Genomic DNA, 21,543 nt, shown 5'->3' on the forward strand with positions numbered 1-21,543 from the left:
TAGCCTGTGTTACCTGCATGTCGGTTACTATTGGCCATACACCGTGTTCAGTAAAGCTGTAAAGTTAAACATACCCTGGAGGTTCTAATAAAGGCACAGTTTAGTTTAATGGTCTATGCTCTGTCACTAGTCTCATTGCTGTAATTATTCACCCTGTCATTTCATTTTCCAGATGTCCTTTCCCAGAGTGGTGTACTCTGTGTGTCGCCTTCATAACAAGACTGAGAGCTGTGTGTGTACACATGTATCATGGCAATGTATGTAGCTGGCTCTGGTTTTCTACAAGCATTTCAGACACTCTGTCTAATCCAGGCAGTGTCGTTATGGACTTTCATGCAAACTTTCTGAACCATCTATTGCTATGGTATTTTCATTACAAAGTGTTTGGACTATTTTTATTTTGTTTTTCTAATAAAACTATTATATCAGCTCTGTGGTTATGTGGTACTAGGTATTACATTGTATTTGTGTTATATTTTTATTAGGTATGCCTGTCTGTGCTTCATGCTTGCATGGGAAAGGGAGAAAATAATTCGGTTAATAGGGCTGATGTGGTTCAGGAGAAACCACATGAGAAAATCTTGCCTTAAGCCTCATCTACACGGTACAATTTTCCCTCAGATCGGATCTATTAAGCCTCAGTTACACGGTACAATTTTCTGTCAGATCGGATCTATTAGATGGATCTATTCGATAATTTCCAACCGGTTGGATTGCGTTAAATTTTTCAATAGATTTTGGGTACTTATCAAAGCAAAATCTATCGCAAAATTGATCTAAAACAAATTGGACGTCTACACACGATGCAGTTTCTTGTTAGATCCATCGAATAGATCCGTCTATCTAATGGAAAATTGTACCGTGTAGATGAGGCTTAAAGGTACCCATACATCTAGTGACTCGGCAGCTGATCGACCATCCGATTCGATAATTGGTGCAGCAAAGTGCGTTCCTGATCGATGCGCCCAATTTTGGGCCAAGCATGTCGATTGGACATACTGCAAGATGTCGGGCCGCTGCGGTCAGCTGGGTACGCAGCGGGAACGTCAAGTGATATCGGGACAAGCGACAAAACCCCCGACGTTGCCCTCCCTAATGTTCAATGTGTCCCCTCCGTGCACTATACATTACCTGTTCGTGTCCACTGCTGGCTCGGGTTTCCGTGCTCTGTCCATACATGCCAGCATACATGTGTGTCACGTCATACATGCGCCCATGTTACTCCGGCAAGCATGCGGGGTGCGTGTATGGACAGAGGACAGCGCCCGGAGCCAGCAGCGGACACGGGCAGGTAATGCATAGGGGAGGGGACATTGGGGAGGACAGTGGCGGGCCAGCGAGGCGCCGGATGCGGCGTCACGAGGCTGATTCCGAATTGATTTCAGCATATCGGATTTTAGAGAGGGATCACACTTGTGTCTGCGGGAACCACAGATAATTTAACACACTAGTTTTTCCGCACGATATGTGCATTTTGTTTGTGTGTTAATGCATGCATATTTTTTTTAAATGTATACAGTAGCTAGGGATTTCAATGAGGAATCGCATGCTTTGCAGGGAAATATAGTGTGTAGGTTGTATCTTATTTTTCAACGCTGTGCAGAATTGCAGATGCCTCCTGAAAACACTGCCTAACTGCACAAATGTGATTTCTCCCTAACTGCTTTTAGTTCCCACTTGAAAGATTGCATCAATCCCAGCTGCATGGTATGAAGCGAGCCATATACAAGACAGTAGCAGCCCAATTATGCAGTACTAAACTGTGCATCCATCAAACCACTACCTACCACTGCTGTTCCCAATGCCAATTGCCATAACTGAAGCCGGTTTATTAATCAGCAGAGTGGGGTTGAATAGATGAGCAGCAAATGTATTTACACTGCTCTGATGTGGGAAAAAAGTGATGTTTTCCTGTTTACAAGTTCCATGGAAGATGCTGGGAAGGGGTGCCACAGTGATGTAGTGAATGGCACTCTTACCTTGCAGTGCTAGAGTCCCATGTTTGAATATAGACCAAGACACATCAGCATGGAGTTTGTATGCTTTGTGCCTTTGTGTTTCCTTCCACATGCCTTAAACATCCAGTTATTTAGTTCCTCCAGAATTATTCATTGGGGGACGCTGTATACACGCTAATTTCTAAGTAGAGACAAGACGACAAATAACATTTATATCGCGCTTTTCTCCTGGCGGACTCAAAGCGCCAGAGCTGCAGCCGCTAGGGCGTGCTCTATAGGCAGTAGCAGTGTTAGGAGACTTGCCTAAGGTCTCCTGCTGAATAGGTGCTGGCTTACTGAACAGGCAGAGCCGAGATTCGAACCCTGGTCTCCTGTGTCAGAGGCAGAGCCCTTAACCATTACACCATCCAGCCACTAGAGGCTATTCAGAATAGAAGTAGAGGCAGTCACTATTGGAGTGAAGCCATGCTAGCTAATGGAGACCTCTGTCAGTTGCCAGCTAATTGATCAGCAGGTAGTGGCTTCCGTTTGCTGGCATGATTTTTAAGCCTTGTGCACACACTAGAGGAAACGTGGCCGATAACGACCTCTTCTGCTGAAAATCTAGAGTGTGTACAGCAGCCCCCGACATCTGAGTCAGCGATCAGACTGCCCGTTCACCGGACGAGAGCGTTGTTCTCCTCAAGCGCCCCAGCCGCCGTGTGATGTCACTGCCGCGCTGCTCACCCTAATGGCTATTGCCTCAGTACGCACCTGTACAGCACTTGGCCCTGAAATGTTGCTTAAGAGATTGAATCCCCATCCTTACTGCGCAAGTATGGCTCCGTGCTGGTGCAGCCCGGCTGTGCTCATACCAGAAAAGGACTGTAACCCTGAGTTTGAGGGTCCAGGGCAGCAGTAACAGACAGCTTGGGAAGCCTCTAGAGCAGGGGTCTCAAACTCACGACCCGCGGGCCATTTGCGGCCCTCAATACAATATTTTGTGGCCCGCGCCGGCAAAAGCTTACTTATAGTTCGCTTCAGTGTTTCCAAGTAATCCACCGCATCCCCGCCGCTAAACGAGGGCTGCAGAGCCCCCAAATCGCCTGGGGGGAAATCCGCCGCCATTTCCTGGAAGGGGTAGAGCTTTCAGCTTCAGCTCTGCTCCTCCTGACGTCAATCGCGGCGCATCGCCGCCTCTGCCTGCTCCTCTCTGTGAAGGAAGAGTGAGAGGGGCGGGCAGAGGCGGCGATGCGCCGCGATTGACGTCAGGAGGGACAGAGCTGAAGCTGAATTGCCCTCGTTTTGCGGCGGGGACACGGCGGATTACTTTTAATGGGAGCACTGAAGCGAACTATAAGGTAAAATAGGCAAAATAGTTCGCTTCAGTGTGAATTTGTTTTTTAAATAAAAATCAATGCAAGGGACTGGGGGGGGGGGGAGCTGGTGATTGATTGATTGATTGATTGCCTTATGCGGCCCAGCCTCATCCTGACTTTGCCTCCTGCGGCCCCCAGGTAAATTGAGTTGGAGACCCCTGCTCTAGAGCAAACATGTCAAACTTTGTCTGGCCCACAGAGCTATCAAATTTGGCTTCCCCACTTTGCATTTTGTTTGGCTCACTTCCTACCACCAGAGAAGCTATATTGGAGGTGAAGCACTAGATCACCAAGGAAACCATATGGAGGAATAAAGCACTAGACATCAGGAAACATTATGGGGGGGGGGCACTAGACACCAGGGAACTGTATGGGGGGGGGGGGGCGGGGAGTGCACTAGACACCAGGGAACTGAATAGGGGAGGGAGAAGGCCGCTAGCCACAAGGGAACTTTATAGGGGAGGGAGTGGGCTGCTAGATACCAGGGAATTGTATAGGGGAGGGATGGAGGACCACTAGATTCTAGGGAAATGTATATGTGAGGGAGGAGGGCCACAAGACCCCAGGGAACTGTACAGAGGATGCATTCGCTTTAGACTGTGCTCCTGTGTGGCAAATAGTAGAATAATTCAGTGCAGTCTGCGAGACACATCATGACATATATATTGACGATATTCCTCTCAGTTCTGCTTGTCTTTAAACCACTTTTGAATAACTTGTAGCCTGACCTTTCCATGGATACTGGTGCTTTGCATACATATTTGTGTGTGGTGTTGGTGCTTTCCTTACATAGAGAAAAAAAAATAATTTCCTACACATAAGGCTTTTGATGGTTACTATTCAGGGCAGCAACATTAGATGCGCAATATCAAGCTAAAACATTAATGCAAACCTGAAGTGAAATTAACCTTTTGAGATAAATAATTGTATCTTTAGGAGTGACCCTAAATAAAACTTTTCTCAAGTACCAATATTCCTATTTTGGTTTTAGTGACTGAAATGTCAGTTTGAAGTCTGAGCCATGTTTAAAGCAAACCTGTGAGGTTAAAAAGAGAAAAATGTACAAACTTACCTCAGTAGAGGGAAGCCTTTGCATCCTCCTGAGGCTCCTCCCGTTTCCTTCCACCACACCATTCCAGCGATGGGATCCCCGAAGCTCGCTCCTGTACGAGAACATGGCCGCATGTCAACGAGCTTCGGGGCGTCCAAGTTCTGGAACGGTGAGGGGGGCGGGGAAGCCTCTCGATTATCCAGAGGCTTCCCTCTACCTAGGTAAGTTTCCATTTGGGGCACTTTTGTTTTGTTACAGGTACACTTTAAAGTAAACCTGAGATGAATGGGAGAAAAGGATTTTTACTTGCCTGGGTCTTCCTCCAGCCTCCTGTAGTCTGTTAGCTCCCTTGATGTCCTTTCAGTCTGATTTGCTGTGCATCTGTGAAGTCCGAGATTCAGCATGCTGTGTAGTCTGTGACTGACGTGAGTCGTGGACAGTGCTGATATTAGCATAGCTGATGGCACCAGGAGAACATCACGGGAGCGGACAGACTAAGCACCAGGTAAGTAAAAATCCTTTTCTACCATTTATCTCAGGTACACTTTAACATCATTCTGGTGTTCGTATAAAATGATGCCAGTGGGCGGGGAACTCACCTCTGACTTCCACGTTTCAAGCGACGGAGCTCTGCGTGCCTACACTTCTATATCTCCCACGCCACTAATTCTACTTTCTGTCAGTGGCGTTTGAGACATTCAAGATGTAGGCACGTAGAGCTCCGTCACTTGGAACGCGAAAGTCAGAGGTGAGTTCCCCCGCCCACTGGAATCATTTCTGGAGGGTGGAAGCCAGGAGAGCTGAGAGCGGTCCCCAAGGTGAGGGAGGGGGGATTCAGGTCCCTCTCCCCGCCGCTGTGTGCCTGCTGCTCCCCCCCCCCCCCCAGGCTACCTATACTGAGGGCACCTATAGACCTGGCTACATATACTGGGGGCACCTATAGCTAGCTAACCTATACTCCAGGCACCTATAGACCTAGCTACCTATACTGGGGGCAGCTATAACTAAGCTAACCTGTACTGGAGGTACCTATAACTGGCTATCTATACTAGAGGCACCTTTAACTGGCTACCTATTCTGTTTTTTTTTTTGTTTTTTTTTTTGGGGGGGGGGGGGGGGGGGGGGGCACAGTGGTTTTTAGTTACGCCCTTGAACATGCTATTGTAATATTTGTTATGATGCCATTATATTGCCCATTGCACCGCACAATGGATGCAGTGTTAGACCATTAAGCTATGTACACACTTGGGCCCTGATGCAGTATACACTTGGGCCCTGGTGCATTACCCAGCAGTAATATCGGTGTGTGAAGACAGCACATGGCAATATTACCAGTCCTACCGCTAGCAGTGTACATTTGGCTAATATGATCTGACTGGCAGGATCTTGCCAATGCATCAGTAAGGGTCAAGGGCACACACACACTCACACACACACTCACACACGATTCTTGGTAGAGGTGGTCTCCAGTGTCCACATGAGCCGAGTGTAATATAGTGTATACACATACAGTAGTAGCCTGTTACGGCCGATGTAATCACTATGCTAAAACTGGTGAAAGCAGACTACTCTGCAGATTAATCTGAAATTATCAATCATATTATCAGGCAGCAAGCAGATGTGTGATTAGTTCATGAACATGGAAAACTCCCAACTTTTTGAGATACCTTAAAGGACATCCGAGGTGAAAATAAACTGATTAAAAAAACAATTGTATCTATCCTCCTCCTCCTAAAAATGACTTTTTAAGATATCCCACAGTTTTATTTTATATTTAAATCTAGTTTGTAAGTTTTTACTGTTTCATAGTCTCTGCTCAATGACACCTTCATTGAAGTATGCCAGACCTCAAATCTATGAATTATTGACCCTTTTTATCTCTTACCTTCTCTTAGAAGCCATTTACTGACAGGAAATAATTTTATGGCTTTAATTACTTATCAATGAGGGTTATGCTATAGTCTCACCTAGTCCGACCCAGATAGAAAACTGTCACTTGCATACATGATTTCACACTCTTTTGGGCAGATAAAGAAAAAAAAGGAACACAGCGTAGTTATCAGTGTGCTAGGCACTGTACATACACATGTCTATCTTATCATGTCACATGTCACCTCGGTTGTCCTTTAAGACATGCCCCTTCCACAACCCTAACCATGCCCACACCACACCCCTCATCATGCATATCACAAAGAATTCAGAATCAAAATATTTAGTTTTATCATTAAAACCTGGTCTTTCCTATGATCCTTAGTTTTTCTTCATTTTAACACTTGAAAATGAGAAATATATCAATTTAATTAACGGGTATAAAGTTTAGAGGCAGTTAAACACAAGTAGAAATTTACATGGTTCTGTACATCAGTCTTGAGAGAGGGACAAATAATGAAAAAATAGGGACAGAGGGATGCACATGACATACCATATACTGTTCAAATGAGGAACTTGTGGGAAGATTCTTGGGATTAAAAAAAAGCCCCTGTGTTCTTGTGCAGATTGATTTAATGATCCCAAGTGATCAGTCACAGATCAGGATATTGAATGGAACAATTAATTGCCAAAAAGTCTGGCTACAGATTGCCTTGTGTGTACAAGGCCTAAAAGAAAAGTATTATTAAGGGTAGTGTGTCTTTTATACAGCCAGTCATCAGAGGCCTGTCATCCTGCACAATGTCAAGAAGCCACTTGCCGTGTGTGTATTTACACTTCAGCAGCCGCTGAGAGACCTGTAATGTCTGTTCTCAGAACTGCACACTCTCCTCTGATTATTTGTGCAGGAACAGAGTGTGATAAGCTGTGCATAGCCTGTCTGTGCCTCTACACTGTGCAGAACTGGCTGACAGGTGCCACCTCTTTCCTCATAGGATAATACCGGTTTGGTGACTTCATCAGGAGATATGGGGTAAGGTACTGTCTATGCATGACTGTGAGAGGTGTGGCGATTATTCATGTACTGAGATATCTCTCCAACCTCTGCACTACTGATCAGTATTCATTGTCTGCAGAACTGTGTGACAATCAACACCAGATAGTTACAAAACTGAAAGGAACACCATTTCACTCCCACCAAGTCAACAAAAATATCTAATCTAACTCAAAGTAAAAACAGAGATGTCCTCTAATCACATCTGCTGCTGATATATGGGAAGCTTCATGTTCAGGACCCCATCAAGGCCTTCTCAGTACCTGTAGGTCCTGCTCTACCGCATCCATGAATGAATATAAACATTTAAAGCAGGCTATCTGAAGGCGGCCCAAGGCATCATTCCTATGACCATTTATCCAAGTTAATTTGCTGCCTCAGCTGAACAACTGTAAAAACACAGGCATTTAAAGGGAACCTTAACTGAGAGGTATATGGATGTTGCCTTTTAAACAAGCAAACAAGTTTCTTGGCAGTCCTGCTGATCTCTTTGGCTGCAGTAGTGGCTGAATCACATACCTGAAACAAGCATACAGCTAATCCAGTCTGACTTCAGTCAGAGCACCTGATCTGCATGCTTGTTGAGGGGCTTTGGCTGAAAGTATTAGAGACACATGATAAGCAGGAGAGTCAGGCAACTGGTATTATTTTAAAAGGAAAAAAATCCATATCCTTCTCTGTTTAGGTTCCCTTTAATTGAGAGCGTTTTCAGGATAGCTTTGTGGCATTTGTCTAGTTAGCATTTGGTTTAGTGTTTACTGGACTTACTTCCTGTGACCACACTACCCCCTGGTCACACCAGACGTCATTTATAATGCAATTTTCTATGATTGGTTTAAAAAGCCACTATAGCGAGGGAGTCAGTAGCAGCGCCACCCTGTGAGTTGGTGCCAATAGTAAAAATATTGGTAGCTTAATTTACTGATATTTTGATATGGACTAACCAAACCCCGTTCTTACACTAACCCTCCCCTCCTAGTGACTAACCCCATCTTCTAATGCTTGAAGTGAGAGGAATAGGAAGGCTGCCATATTTATTTGCATTTAAACAATACTAGTTACCTGACTCTCCTGCTTATCATGTGTCTCTAATACTTTTAGCCAAAGAACTGATCTTTCATGCATCAGTAGTGTCTGAATCACACACCTGAAACATGCATGCGGCAAATCCAGTCAAACTAGTCAAGCATTTGATCTTGTTCTGGGTCTATGGATAAAAGTATAACGCCGGCCACACATCTAGCGATATTGTGGCCCGATCGAAAATGGGTTGCTGCAACAAGCATGCCCTACTGTCTCTACCCCCCCCCCCCCTTCTTTAGATTGTAAGCCTCTGGCAGCCCTCACCCCCCCCCCCCCCCCCCCCTCAATGTTTCCAGCTTGATTAATCAATCTCACTTTCGGACACCCCTTTCGTGGACTAGGCGCGTGTTGGACATCACAAACGTGCCACATGCTTTACGCACCACCTCATGGTGGCGTGTGTGGGCAGAAGCGCACTGGTGAGACAGCGGACGAGACTGGAGTCGCTGGAGCAGCCCAGATGGAATTGATTGGGAATCGACCTGCGATGTATGGGCAGCCACCAGAACTCTCTCCGATCAGATCCGATCAGAGAGAGAACTGTCTCTTAAGGTGCGTACACACATGCGACTATAGTCGTTTGTAACGATCGTTCCCCGATCTTTACCAACGACGAACGTTACAAAAAACGAACCACCGACTATTAAGTCTAACGACGAACGAGCCAAATCGCTACAAAAGAAAGTTCTGTCTCGGCGGATTTTAACCAACGACGATCGTTTGCAAAAGTAGTACATCGTTGGAAACGATCGTTTGTACCAGGCTGGACATGCGCATTTCACTTTTTCTCCAGGGAACTTTACAATTTTATGCGCAGGCGCATTAAGTGCTTTTACGTGGTGTAACGTTCGTTCTAACGATGTGATCGTTACACACTTTTTAGAACTAACTTTACTCCGGTCGTTCTTTCGTCAATTAAAAGATCGTTCGTCGTTAACAACGAACGATCGTTGTCGCATGTGTGTACGTAGCATTAGGCCCGGTTCACACTGGCAATTATGTGGCAAATGGATCCGTGAAAGACTGATCGAATCACCGGTCTATGGTATCAGTTTTCACTCCATTGCCACTCCGTTTCCGTTCTGCTGCTTCCGTTCCGTTTCCCCACATCCCCACATTAGTACATACCAGTACTAATGACAGCAAAGTACTGTGTGTTGCATAATTAGTGCAAGCCGTAGTACATGGGTAACACGCATTAACCTACTTGTGTAATGGGCATTACCACAACAGTGCTACTGATCTACCGCGATTTATGTTATTTTCACAAGTGCGACTCAGCCAGGCTTTCGTGCAGTATTGCGGGTGACTGGAGCCACCTGGGGAGACAGCGAGGGACGGAGTGGCCTCAAGGGGCTTAAAGTGGACTCAAATTAAAAATACAAGATTTCAGAAATTAAATCTGTTTCCTATATTATAATAACAAATAGCAGCCTTTTTTCAGCTGCATGATGACAAATATAAAATATAAAATATTTTACATTTATTGGAGGAACACCTCCCTTCCTTTCATATTGCCGGGACATATTGCTAATGGCTGCCACCTGTATAATCCTAGTTATGAAAAGAGAAGGGTGAAAAGCATGCACTGAAATGCTCATAGGCTTGTAGGACTGTTTACTTATCTTTGTATGTGTCAGAGTGGTGCAACTAAATATTTTGGATTAAAAAGAGTTTGGTTTGGATCCGCTTTAAGGAAGCCCCAGGTAAGTATGGAACCTGAGATGGCTTTAAATCCCCCTGGCAGCAATCTGAGCTCGGGTATTAGATGCTCAGAGCGGTAAGCCCAAGCTGGCTCAAACCGCCGCTCCAGTGCATTTCCTGGGTCCCGCGCGATTATTGCTGGTCAGGCTTCCCCCCCCCCTCCCCCACTCGGCCGGTGGGATCCCTATTACCTCCACTGTTGTTCCAGAAACCAGCAGCCAATCAGCAGCAACGCAACATACATGTACGTCATAACGTCAACAGGGATGCACAAACTTTTAAAGTGGACCTGAACTTTTGCACGGGACAGAAGGAAAACATAGCAAAAATGCGCCCTGTAGGTATATAGAGAGTTTAGCCTGCCTAATCTCCCATCTGGACCCTGAGATCTGCTGCACTGCCTGCACAGGACAGAAGAAAATGCCCTTAGGAACTGGAACCTGATTGCTAGGGAGACAGTTCTAGGGACCAGCGTTAGCTATGTTCCCACTTGTCCACACAGCAGAAAAATGACATTTTTTGGTCTATTTTGCAACTTCACAAAACTGAATGTGAATGCATCCTATTTTATAAATAGGACACTATCTGCCCGGAGTATGTTCTCCCTCTGTCTGCATGGGTTTGCTCCAGGCACTCCGGTCTCCTTCCCACATCCCAAAAACATACACTTAAGGGACACTTAAGTCAAACAAAAAATGAGTTTTACTCACCTAGGGCTTCCAATAGCCCCCTGCAGCTGTCCGGTACCCTTGCCGTCTCCCTCCGATCCTCCTGCCCCGCCGGCAGCCACTTCCTGTTTCGGTGACAGGAGCTGACAGGCTGGGGACGCGAGTGATTCTTCGCTTTCCCAGACACATTAGCACCCTCTATGCTGCTATATGTATAGGATATTATGCTATAGTAGCATAGATGGCGCTATTGTGGCCAGGAATGCGAAGAATCACTCGCGTCCCCCAGCCTGTCAGCTCCTGTCACCGAAACAGGAAGCTGGGCTGCCGGCGGGGCCAGGAGGATCGGAGGGAGACGGCGAGGGCACCGGACAGCTGCAGGGGGCTATTGGAAGCCCTAGGTGAGTAAAACTCATTTTTTTTGTTTGACTTAAGTGTCCCTTTAAGTTAATTGGCTTCCCTCTAAATTTGCCCAAGACTACAATCGACATAGTTGATGGGAAGATGGATGGAGCCAAATACAGGGCAATCTTGGAAGAAAACCTCTTGGAGTCTGCAAAAGACTTGAGACTGGGGCGGAGGTTCACCTTACAGCAGGACAATGACCCTAAACATAAAGCCAGGGAAACAATGGAATGGTTTAAAACAAAACATATCCATGTGTTAGAATGGCCCAATCAAAGTCCAGATCTAAATCCAATCGAGAATCTGTGGCAAGATCTGAAAACTGCTGTTCACAAACACTGTCCATCTAATCTGACTGGGCTGGAGCTGTTTTGACTGGGCTGGAGCTGTTTTGCAAAGAAGAATGGGCAAGGATTTCAGTCTCTAGATGTGCAAAGCTAGTAAAGACATACCCTAAAAGACTGGCAGCTGTAATTGCAGCAAATGGTGGATCTACAAAGTATTGACTCAGAGGGCTGAATAATTACGCACACCTCACTTTGTTAGTTTTTTTTTTTTTTAAATGTTTGGAATCATGTATGATTTTCGTTCCACTTCTCACATGTACACCACTTTGTATTGGTCTTTCACGTGGAATTCCAATAAAATTGATTGTTGTTGGTAGCAGTAATGTGACAAAATGTGGAAAACTTCAAGGGGGGCCGAATACTTTTGCAAACCACTGTATATATATATATATATACAGTATATATATATATATATGTATAATATATATATATATATATATATAATATATATATATGTATATAATATATATATATATTTCCTTATGCCTCCATGGCAGCACATTGGGTAGTGGCCCCGCCCATCTACCCCATTGGACCAGTAAATATTTAAATAGAAAGAAAGAGGCGGTGCTCGCTGTCTTTTTTCTCCAGTCCTCACCTCATATGGACCTACCTGCGTTTGCTGCAGAAGTTTTTTTATTTTTATCACCTACCTGACTGTTTCCTGCAGTCGCCACACAGCATGCCTCCCTGTGTGAAGGTCCCCTTTAACAGCCTATAAATTGGGCTAATTGGGGCGTCCCCTATTCTGGTGGTCTTAGAGGGACATCTACAGTGCGAGTGGTCATTACTAAATGGTGATGCATGTCCTCTCACCTAAAAGACTCTAAATGAGTCTGTGTTTGCTGCTGGGTGTCCGCTTTCCTTTGTCTCCCCTTATCACCCCGGCGTCTCTCTAATGCTGGATACACACGGTGCGTTCGCGCACTCGATTTTCCCGTCAATTCCGTCGATTCGTTTATTTCCAACATGTCCGATTTGGATTTCGATGGATCGTTAGGTCGATTCGGCATACTTTGCATGCGAATCGACCTAACGATCCATCGAAATCCATCGAAGACTCCAGCTGGTTACTTCTTCAATCAGTGGAGCGCACTCACGTCGGGGGGAGGTTCGCTGTCGCCTGGTGGGCGGGTGCTCAGTCCGGAAATAATTGAGTATGGAGCTCCTGCCCGCTCTGTAGGAGGAATTTGCGTCCCAGCGTGGTCCTGCTCACTTCCGCTTCCGCCCCCAGGTCCTGCAGACGGAAATCAGACATTTAAATAGTCAGAGCGGCGTTTTCTCGCCGCTATACACCAGATGCCATACCTGCCGCTGGTTTCTCTCTGGCATCCTACGTTTGGCTCACCCTATCCTTTACTCTTCGCCTTTCAAAAGCTTCATCTAAGAGTAAAGGTAGCCATACACTGTTCGATTTGCCATTAGATCGACCAGCTGACAGATCCCTATCTGATCGAATCTGATCAGAGAGGGATCGTATGGCTGCCTTTACTGCAAACAGATTGTGAATTGATTTCAGCCTGAAACCGATCACAATCTGTGGAGCCGCCGCTGCCGCCTGTCCCCCTCCGCGCATACATTACCTGACGCTGGCTCCCGGGCATCTTCTCCGCATCTTCTCTGCGCTGCACCCGCTCCATCCTGGCGCTTCCTGTCACTCCGTGACTAGGAAGTTCAAATAAAGCGCCCTCTATTTGAACTTCCTGGTCACTGCAGTGACAGGAAGCGCCGGGATGGAGCGGGTGCAGCGCGGAGAAGATGCGGAGAAGATGCGGAGAAGACGCCCGGGAGCCAGCATCAGGTAATGTATACCTGATCGGATTGGCCGCCCGCTAGCAAAGCGCTCCCTACCCGCGGGCGATCGAGGGTAATTTCCCGCACGGCGCGATCGAAGGACCGATCCGATTTCGGGAGGAAATCGGATCGGCGGGTGCGTTTAGCGCGAACGATTGGCAGCAGATTCGATCCCAGGATCGAATCTGCTGTCGAAACGGCCGCGAATCGGGCCAGTGTATGGCCACCTTTAGTGTGTTTTCTACTTTTCAAAGTTATTGGTTTGTTTCTTTGCAGTCTGCTGTTTTCTGTCACTTTTTTCTTAAAGTCATATTCCCTATTTATTGCTCTTTTCGCTATACCTGTCTCTCCTCTGTTTTTTCTCAGCTACCGTTGGTCGGCTGCCTTTATGGACACCCATGCGCATAAGACAGACCTCCAATACATTGATAGGTAGGTGATCATTCAGATAAGTTTTATTTCTGCCTGGGAGTGCTTTAAAAGACTTTATAGTCATAATATGACTATGTCTTACAGCCACAGAAGACGACACCAGGACCAGCATCATCACCATCATGAACATCGTGACCGATCAAAAAAGAAGAAATCCTCCAAAAAGAGATCTCCTTCTCATCATCAGTCTTCACGGAAGCATCGCTCCAGAAGCCGGTCACCGACACGTCGACAGTCATCTAAGCATCGATCCACTCATAGGGGAGGAAGATCAGGGAATAGAAACCCTTCACCTCAGTTCACGCAACACCAGCCTGGGTGCTGGGCATGCGGCGATCGAGTGTTACAGGGAAAACTTGTCTGCGCCACATGTTTTGCTGAAATGCCGTCGGAACAAGAGCAAACATCACTAGACGTGTCGGGACTCATTAAAAAGGCCGTCCAGGAGTCCATGGACTCTTATATAGCGAACCTGCCTGTACCTTCAACTTCAAGTGATTTCCCACAACAAAGTATGTCATCACCTTCTCAGGATATTCTAATGGATGAAATTCACAGTGGATTTGATTTTTCCCTAGTCCAGCCGTATGTCTCGGCCGTCAGGGAAGTTATTAAATGGGAGTCGGACGAAGACTTCGACACGGAAGATATCAAAGGCAAAAATAAAAAGAGATATTATAAACAAGATAACAAGGGGAAAGTAACTTTTTCTTACATGACGGAAATAGAGGAGGTCATGAAGGAAGAATGGAAAAAATTAGAGAAGAAACCGCCGCTTTTGAATAGACTTCAGAAACTGTATCCCCTAAAAGAAAACGAGTGCAAATCTTTGGACAACCGCCCTGTCACCGATGCATCGGTAATCCGATTAGCCAAACATATGACACTCCCTTTGGAAGATGCAATTTCCTTCAGAGATGTTCTTTTGCGCAAAACAGATATGGACTTAAAGAAAGCCTATGTCGCGTCAGGCGGGGCGTGCAGACCTGCCATTGCCCTAGCATCCGTTGGAAAGGCCATTAGAACATGGTCTGAAAACTTGGAAGATGCAATCAAGTCGGGAGACACAGAAAAAGTCGCTTCAATTTTGGAAGATTTAAAGATATCAGGTGACTTTGTAGGAGAGGCTGCATTTGACATAATAAGATCCTCGTCCCGGTCCATGCTGCACTCAGTAACAGCAAAACGTGCGCTATGGCTGAAGTCTTGGTCAGCAGACACTAATTCACGTCTTGCATGGTGCAAGATTCCATATGACGGGTCAGCACTATTCGGAGAGAAAATTGACTCAGCAATCAGTAGAGTCAGAGGAGGAAAATCGGGTCTAATCCCTAAGGACAGGCGTCCAACCAAACCAAATGCTTCTTTTTCCCAACAACAAAGCAGATACAGAAATGCAAAAACATATCGTCCTGGAAAAAATTACAAGCGTAACTGGCAGAATAATCAGTCTTCAGGAAACAGAAATTTGAAAAAGAGGACGACAGACACCACTAACACACAGAAAAAGTCTTTTTGATGGTACGCCTGCCCAAGATGTTCCTGTGGGTGCCAGACTAAAAACCTTCAGCACTATTTGGAAATCCAAAATCAGCTCCCAGTGGGTAGTCAAGACCATATCAAGGGGACATTCTTGGACATTCAGCAAGACGCCAAGGAACAGTTTTACTCCAACGAGAATTCCTCAATCTGTAGAGAAGAAGAACATCTTGTACTCTTATCTGGAAGAGCTAATCCAGAAACGGGCAATATTACCGGTTCCTTTACATCAAAGAGGATCAGGTTTCTATTCCCCGATGTTTCTAGTGAGAAAAAAATCAGGGAAGCTCCGTCCAGTTCTCGACTTGAAGAGGTTAAACCGTTGTATTCGTTTGGACAGTTTCAAAATGGAATCTCTGCAATTAATCAGTCAAGCAGTCACATTAGGAGATTGGCTAATTTCAGTAGATTTAGAAGACGCCTACTTCCATATTCCCATCCAGAAGGACATGCAACAGTTTCTCAGGTTCAGCATAGAGAACAAACATTACCAATTTACATGTCTGCCCTTCAGGATATTCAACTGCACCACGGACATTTACAAAAGTACTAGTGGCAATCGTGGCTCTTCTAAGAACACAAGGTCTACGTCTTTACCACTACCTCGACGACCTGCTACTGATAGCAAACAACAAGCCCCTCCTACTGCAACACAGAGAGATTCTACTTCAGACGTTGAGGGAATTTGGATGGCTGATCAACGACTCAAAAAGTCATTTAGAACCGACACAGGACTTGATCTTTCTTGGAGCTCGTTTTCAGACCTTGAAAAATGCAATATCAATACCTCCAGAAAAGGTACCAATCATTCAGAACGGGGTATTCGACATGGTTCACACATCTTCCTGTACAGCCCGGAAGTGCCTGAGAGTAATAGGAACCTTATCAGCAACGATACCGATGCTACCCTGGGCTCACTATCATACATAAACTTTTCAGATAGGTTTTTTGTCACAATGGAACAAGTTGGATATGAATTAACAAATTCAGATCTCTCATGCAATGAAAACGGCCCTCAAGTGGTGGCTATCCCCACAGAAGATACGAAGGCATGTTCAAATTTCTCCACAACCTCCGATTATGATTACAACGGATGCCAGCGAGAAAGGTTGGGGTGCAACTTGCGAATCCCAAGTAGCACAGGGTCATTGGACTTCAAAGATATCCAATCAATCTTCAAATCTTCGGGAACTAACAGCAGTCCTGTGCGCTCTGCATCACTTCCAGAAACTCATTTACAACAAGAACTGCCTAGTGAGAATCGACAACAGCACAGCGGTTTCTTACATTCAGAAACAGGGGGGCACCCGCAGTCAATCACTAATGAGTGTGGCGGACGACATATTCCTATTTGCAGAAACAAATCTCCTATCCCTGAAAGCAGTTTATATACCGGGGAAGTTGAATGTAGAAGCGGATTTCCTGAGTCACAAACTACTGGACAACAACGAATGGTCACTGAACCAATCCTCCTTCGATCTAATATGTCACCAATGGGGGTTTCCCGAAATAGACCTCATGGCGTCCAACCTCAACAGGAAATGCAGCAGATTTATGGCAAGATATTCATTCCAGGAAGCGGAAGCATTAGACGCCATAACGTCATCATGGAATTTCTCGATGGGGTATGTCTTTCCCTCAGTGCCATTGATATACAGCCTGCTCAAGAGACTATGTCGGGAATGTGTTACATTGTTGGCGGTGATTCCGGTCTGGCCTCGACGTCCCTGGTACCCGTTACTCCTACAACTAGCAACGGAGGAGCCTCTAGTCCTACCTGTCAGCAAACATCTGCTAACCCAGGGGCCAATACTACATCCCAATTCGGCAAGAATGAACTTAGCGGCATGGAAGTTGAAAGGAGGAAATTACAAGGATTAGGTTGTACTTCAGAAGTGATTAATACGTTACTGAAAGCAAGGAAACCTTCCACAAATATCTCCTACTATAGGATATGGGATAAGTTTACAGAATTTGCACAAACATTTCCGTTTGATCCTCTACAACCATCAACCCAACAGATTCTCGCCTTTCTGCAGACAGGTCTTGATAAAGGCTTAAGCTACAATGCTATAAAGGTGCAAATTTCAGCCATCTCAGCACTTACAGATCGTCGTTGGGCCCTACATCCTTTGATCAAGCAATTTATGCTGGCGGTCATCAAACTTAAACCTCCAAGGAAAGCCATTTTTCCCCAATGGGACTTACCCGTAGTCCTCAGCTATCTCTCCGCTGCACCCTTTGAGCCAATTAAAAGCTGTTCATTATGGCATTTAACTCTAAAGGCTTGCTTTTTAGTGGCTATAACTTCTGCCCGAAGAGTTTCAGAACTACAGGCCTTGAGTTGCAGAGAACCTTTTTTATCATTTTTTCATGATAGGGTTCAACTTCGTCCTATGGATTTCTTTCTTCCTAAGGTTTCAAAAACCTTTCATATTAACCAAGAATTGACTTTACCAACCTTCCAGAATGAGGAAAACAGTTCCTTACATTCTCTGGACGTGTCTAGAACCCTGAAAGCTTACTTAACGGTCACAGAGGAAATCCGTAAATCGGATCATCTTTTTCTTGTTCCAGCAGGATATCGCAAAGGACACGAAGCCTCATCCAGAACTATCGCCTCCTCCTGGCTGGTCAAAACGATCTGTGGCGCCTATCGGGCTATCTATGTGGAGCCTCCGGGAGGAATTAGAGTGCATTCTACTAGAGGCATATCATCATCCTGGGCAGCCTATTCTAATGTCTTGGCATCAAAAATTTGTCAGGCGGCAAATTGGTTGTCAATCAACACCTTTATTTCTCACTATAAAGTAGATGTGTCTTCAGGCACCTCCTTACAGTTCGGGAGAGCAGTTATCTCCTCCTCTGTGTTAAACACTGAATAAATGTCTTTATTTTTTCTCAGCAAACTTGGAATTCCCTCCCTTATTTCTATTTACTAGTTAGATCCCAATGTGCTGCCATGGAGGCATAAGGAAAGCGGAAAATTGTATACTTACCTATCGGTAATTTTCCTTTCCTGATGCATCCATGGCAGCACATGGATCCCACCCGACTATTCGGTGAGTTAATAGTTACAAAGACAGCGAGCACCACCTCTTTCTTTCTATTTAAATATTTACTGGTCCAATGGGGTAGAGGGGCGGGGCCACTACCCAATGTGCTGCCATGGATGCATCAGGAAAGGAAAATTACCGATAGGTAAGTTAAGTATACAATTTTCCGCTATATATAGCCCCCTCAATCAATGAGGATGATTTTGTTGATTGTTATACACCTGATTTTGCATTTTGCGTGGTTCAATGTCATGCATCCCACCGCAATGCAAAAAATGACAAACATTTGACCCTGCGGGAGAGTGCGCCGAAAGGGTCTTATGCATAGCAACGGTCTCTGCTCAGTGACGTATTCCCTGCTGGGCAGGAAGTACGTCACAAGGATTCCCGTAGGTCAGTGCATGAGTGTGGTGACGCACCATGCTCCCACTTTCACACTTTCTGCTTCACTTATTGACTTCCATTACCCCAAGCACCATGTGTTACATGTGGGGTGCTTGCGGTGACACGCTGCAGGCTGTGCATTGGGATTGCGGTCGGATAAAGTCACGAACAGCGTGACTTCACGTGATAAGCAGAGGTTTGCGCGCGATCACATGTGCTTTTTACGTGAAAACCGCACGTGATCGCACGCAAACCTCTGCTTATCACGTGAAGTCACGCTGTTCGGGTGTAAACCTTTGCGAGCGGCACATCGCGTGATAACTGATGTGATTGCAGTTATCATGCTTTTGAGAATCAAGCCCTAAGTGTGCTAGGTCCCATTGATCTGCATTGCCGTTGTGTTACCCTGCGGTAAAACAGGGTAATGCAACTCACACTTGCAATGCAAGTGTTAAAGGGGCCTGAACATTGATTTAAGAAGACCCTCTATGAGATCACAAGTACACAGATCAGTGTTTTTAAAAACTTTTTGCTTGTTATAAATATTCATTATTTCCATTGGCGTTCATTGATAACCTTTTTTTTTCAGTTTGGTGGGATTAACCTGGACCTGCTCAAGTTAAGAATAATACTTTAATAAAATGGATGGGACATTATGTATCAATTCATTTAAATATAACGTGAATTAAGGTGGTTCACCACTAAATACTCACCACTAAGCACTGGAAAGGTTATTCTATACACAATACTGAGTTTACATGTGGGTTACATACAATGCAGCACAGTCACAATGCTGACAGGCCCATACCTAGAAAAAACACACCCAAGGGTAGTGATGTTCAACAAAAATAGCAACGTACAGTATATTCTGCAATTAAACAAATAATTGTCACATTATAATTGACATAAAGATTACATATAGATTTCTATGCATAAATACATGTAATGCATACTGCAAGAAGTCACCACCATGCAGTTACATAGGTACATTGCATTACATACAATGGCAGAACTCATTTTGTTGCTACAGTAAGGAGAGGAAGGCTGACAACAGGATGGAGGGAGTGGGATGAGTAGAAACACAATGCGCTCAGCCAAGATGATCCACCAGGCTGATCTCTTGCCGAGGCATCAAGGGGGATTGGGAGCCACTGAACTCGTGCTTGATTCTCTGCAGAGGCGGCGCTGACCAGTCTTGTCATCTGAGAACCATCCAGTGTTTGTACAAAGTAACACTGAAGGGTTCTGGAAAAAAAGGCAGATACTAACCTATGGAAAGGGAAATCTCTGGATCCCATAGTCCCTCCCGATCATCTCTCCACATCCTCAGCTCACCGCTGTCCCCCTATTCCACCAACTGGTTCGAATTCACCTTCGGGGACCCTCAGAAGGCTTCAGAAGCACTCATGTCTACGACTGCTTTCAAAGGTGGTTGGCTCAGTACTGTGCATTATTATTATTACTGATTTGTAAAGCACCAACATAGAGCACACGAGCAGTTTAGGGGCCACCAGTTTTCAAAAGCACACGGTGGAACAAGTGCTACTGAAGTCTTCCGAGAACTCTCAATAAATTTGAATGGTGGACAGCAGGGAAATGAGGACACCAAGACAGGAGCAGGAAAGCACTATGAGATCCAAAGCCTTTGCTCTACGTAGGTGGGTATGTGAATTATTTTTTAGGACTTCAGAGTTATTTTAAAACAGGGTTAGAAGTGTGAACTGGATCCTCTGGGTAGCTTACGGAGGGACTGAGAAAGAGGAGTCAAGTCAGGAAATTATTGGAGCATTCACAACCTTTTTTAACCCTCCTGGCGGTACGCAGTTTGTGAGGCTGCGTCCGCGGGAAGGATTTTTTGAATTAAATTTGTTGTATCCATTGTAGCTAGCACTAGGCTAGCTACCATTGTTCCCCAAGTCCCCCCACACCCTTCTGATCCCCCCGATCGCCGCCGCTATACTTTACCTAGCCGCTATCCTGCGAGAGCCGCAGCCTCCCCAATGTACTATGGCGCTATGGCGACGATTGGACATGACATCTGACGTCATCGACGTCATGACGTCATGCGCAATCCCGATCCTCCCCATTGCGAAGCCTGGCGCTGATTGGAGAGACCGAGCCATCGCTGGATCCCTGGGGGGTACGTATAACGGCGGCGATCGGGGGGGGGGGGGGATCGGTAGAGAGCGGAGGGACTTGGGGGGCAATGGTAGCTAGTGAACTGCTAGCTACAACGAATAAAACAATTTTTATAAAAAAACAAACCCTCCCAGGGCAGAGAAATCCTCTGAGGCAGCTATCCCGAGTGTAGGTCGAGGTTACCGTCAGGAGGGTTAATAGCCTCCTGTGTAAAATGGGCATATTTAGGATATAATATTGAGATGGAAGTAGGAGGAGGTAGGACAGGAAATTAGGTAGTATAGGGCCTAGAGAGGAACTGTACTGAAAATAATACAATGAATACAATTGCTTATTTTTATCACTTTATACATGATTTAGTCAGTCTTTGCCCACTGTAAAAACTTTCTTCACCATAATTCACATTCTGAAAATGATCACAGGTGGCAGCATCTTTAATGCTGTCAGGTGCAGCTCTGTGGAATGTTTGTTTACGCACGGTCCCGAAGGCAGTAGAAATAATAGCTGGTCTCCCAGAATGCTCTGTAAGGAGATTTCCACACAAACAGCCTAGGCTGTGACATCACTGGGAGGGCTGGGATATATACAAGTATATAGCAATATATAGATATAGGAAGTGTTTCTGATGCTGAAGCCAGGATTAAAAAGTGGATATCCTGAATAATGTACTATATGTCACTATGGTCACAGAAAGTGGGCGTT

At 45.4% G+C, this 21,543-nt stretch overlaps 1 protein-coding gene across 1 annotated transcript in view; it reads left to right on the forward strand.

Annotated features, from left to right (window-relative positions):
* Positions 1–428, forward strand: part of PPIH (peptidylprolyl isomerase H) — a 43,043-nt gene extending 42,615 nt beyond the window's left edge. Inside the window, exon 10 of the mRNA XM_068242748.1 lies at positions 173–428. The gene's annotated coding sequence lies outside the window, so the exon portion shown is untranslated. The remainder of the gene's footprint in view (positions 1–172) is intronic.
* Positions 429–21,543: the final 21,115 nt, after the last annotated feature.

Source organism: Hyperolius riggenbachi, chromosome 6 (genome assembly GCF_040937935.1).
Source record: "Hyperolius riggenbachi isolate aHypRig1 chromosome 6, aHypRig1.pri, whole genome shotgun sequence".
Lineage (NCBI taxonomy): Eukaryota > Metazoa > Chordata > Amphibia > Anura > Hyperoliidae > Hyperolius > Hyperolius riggenbachi.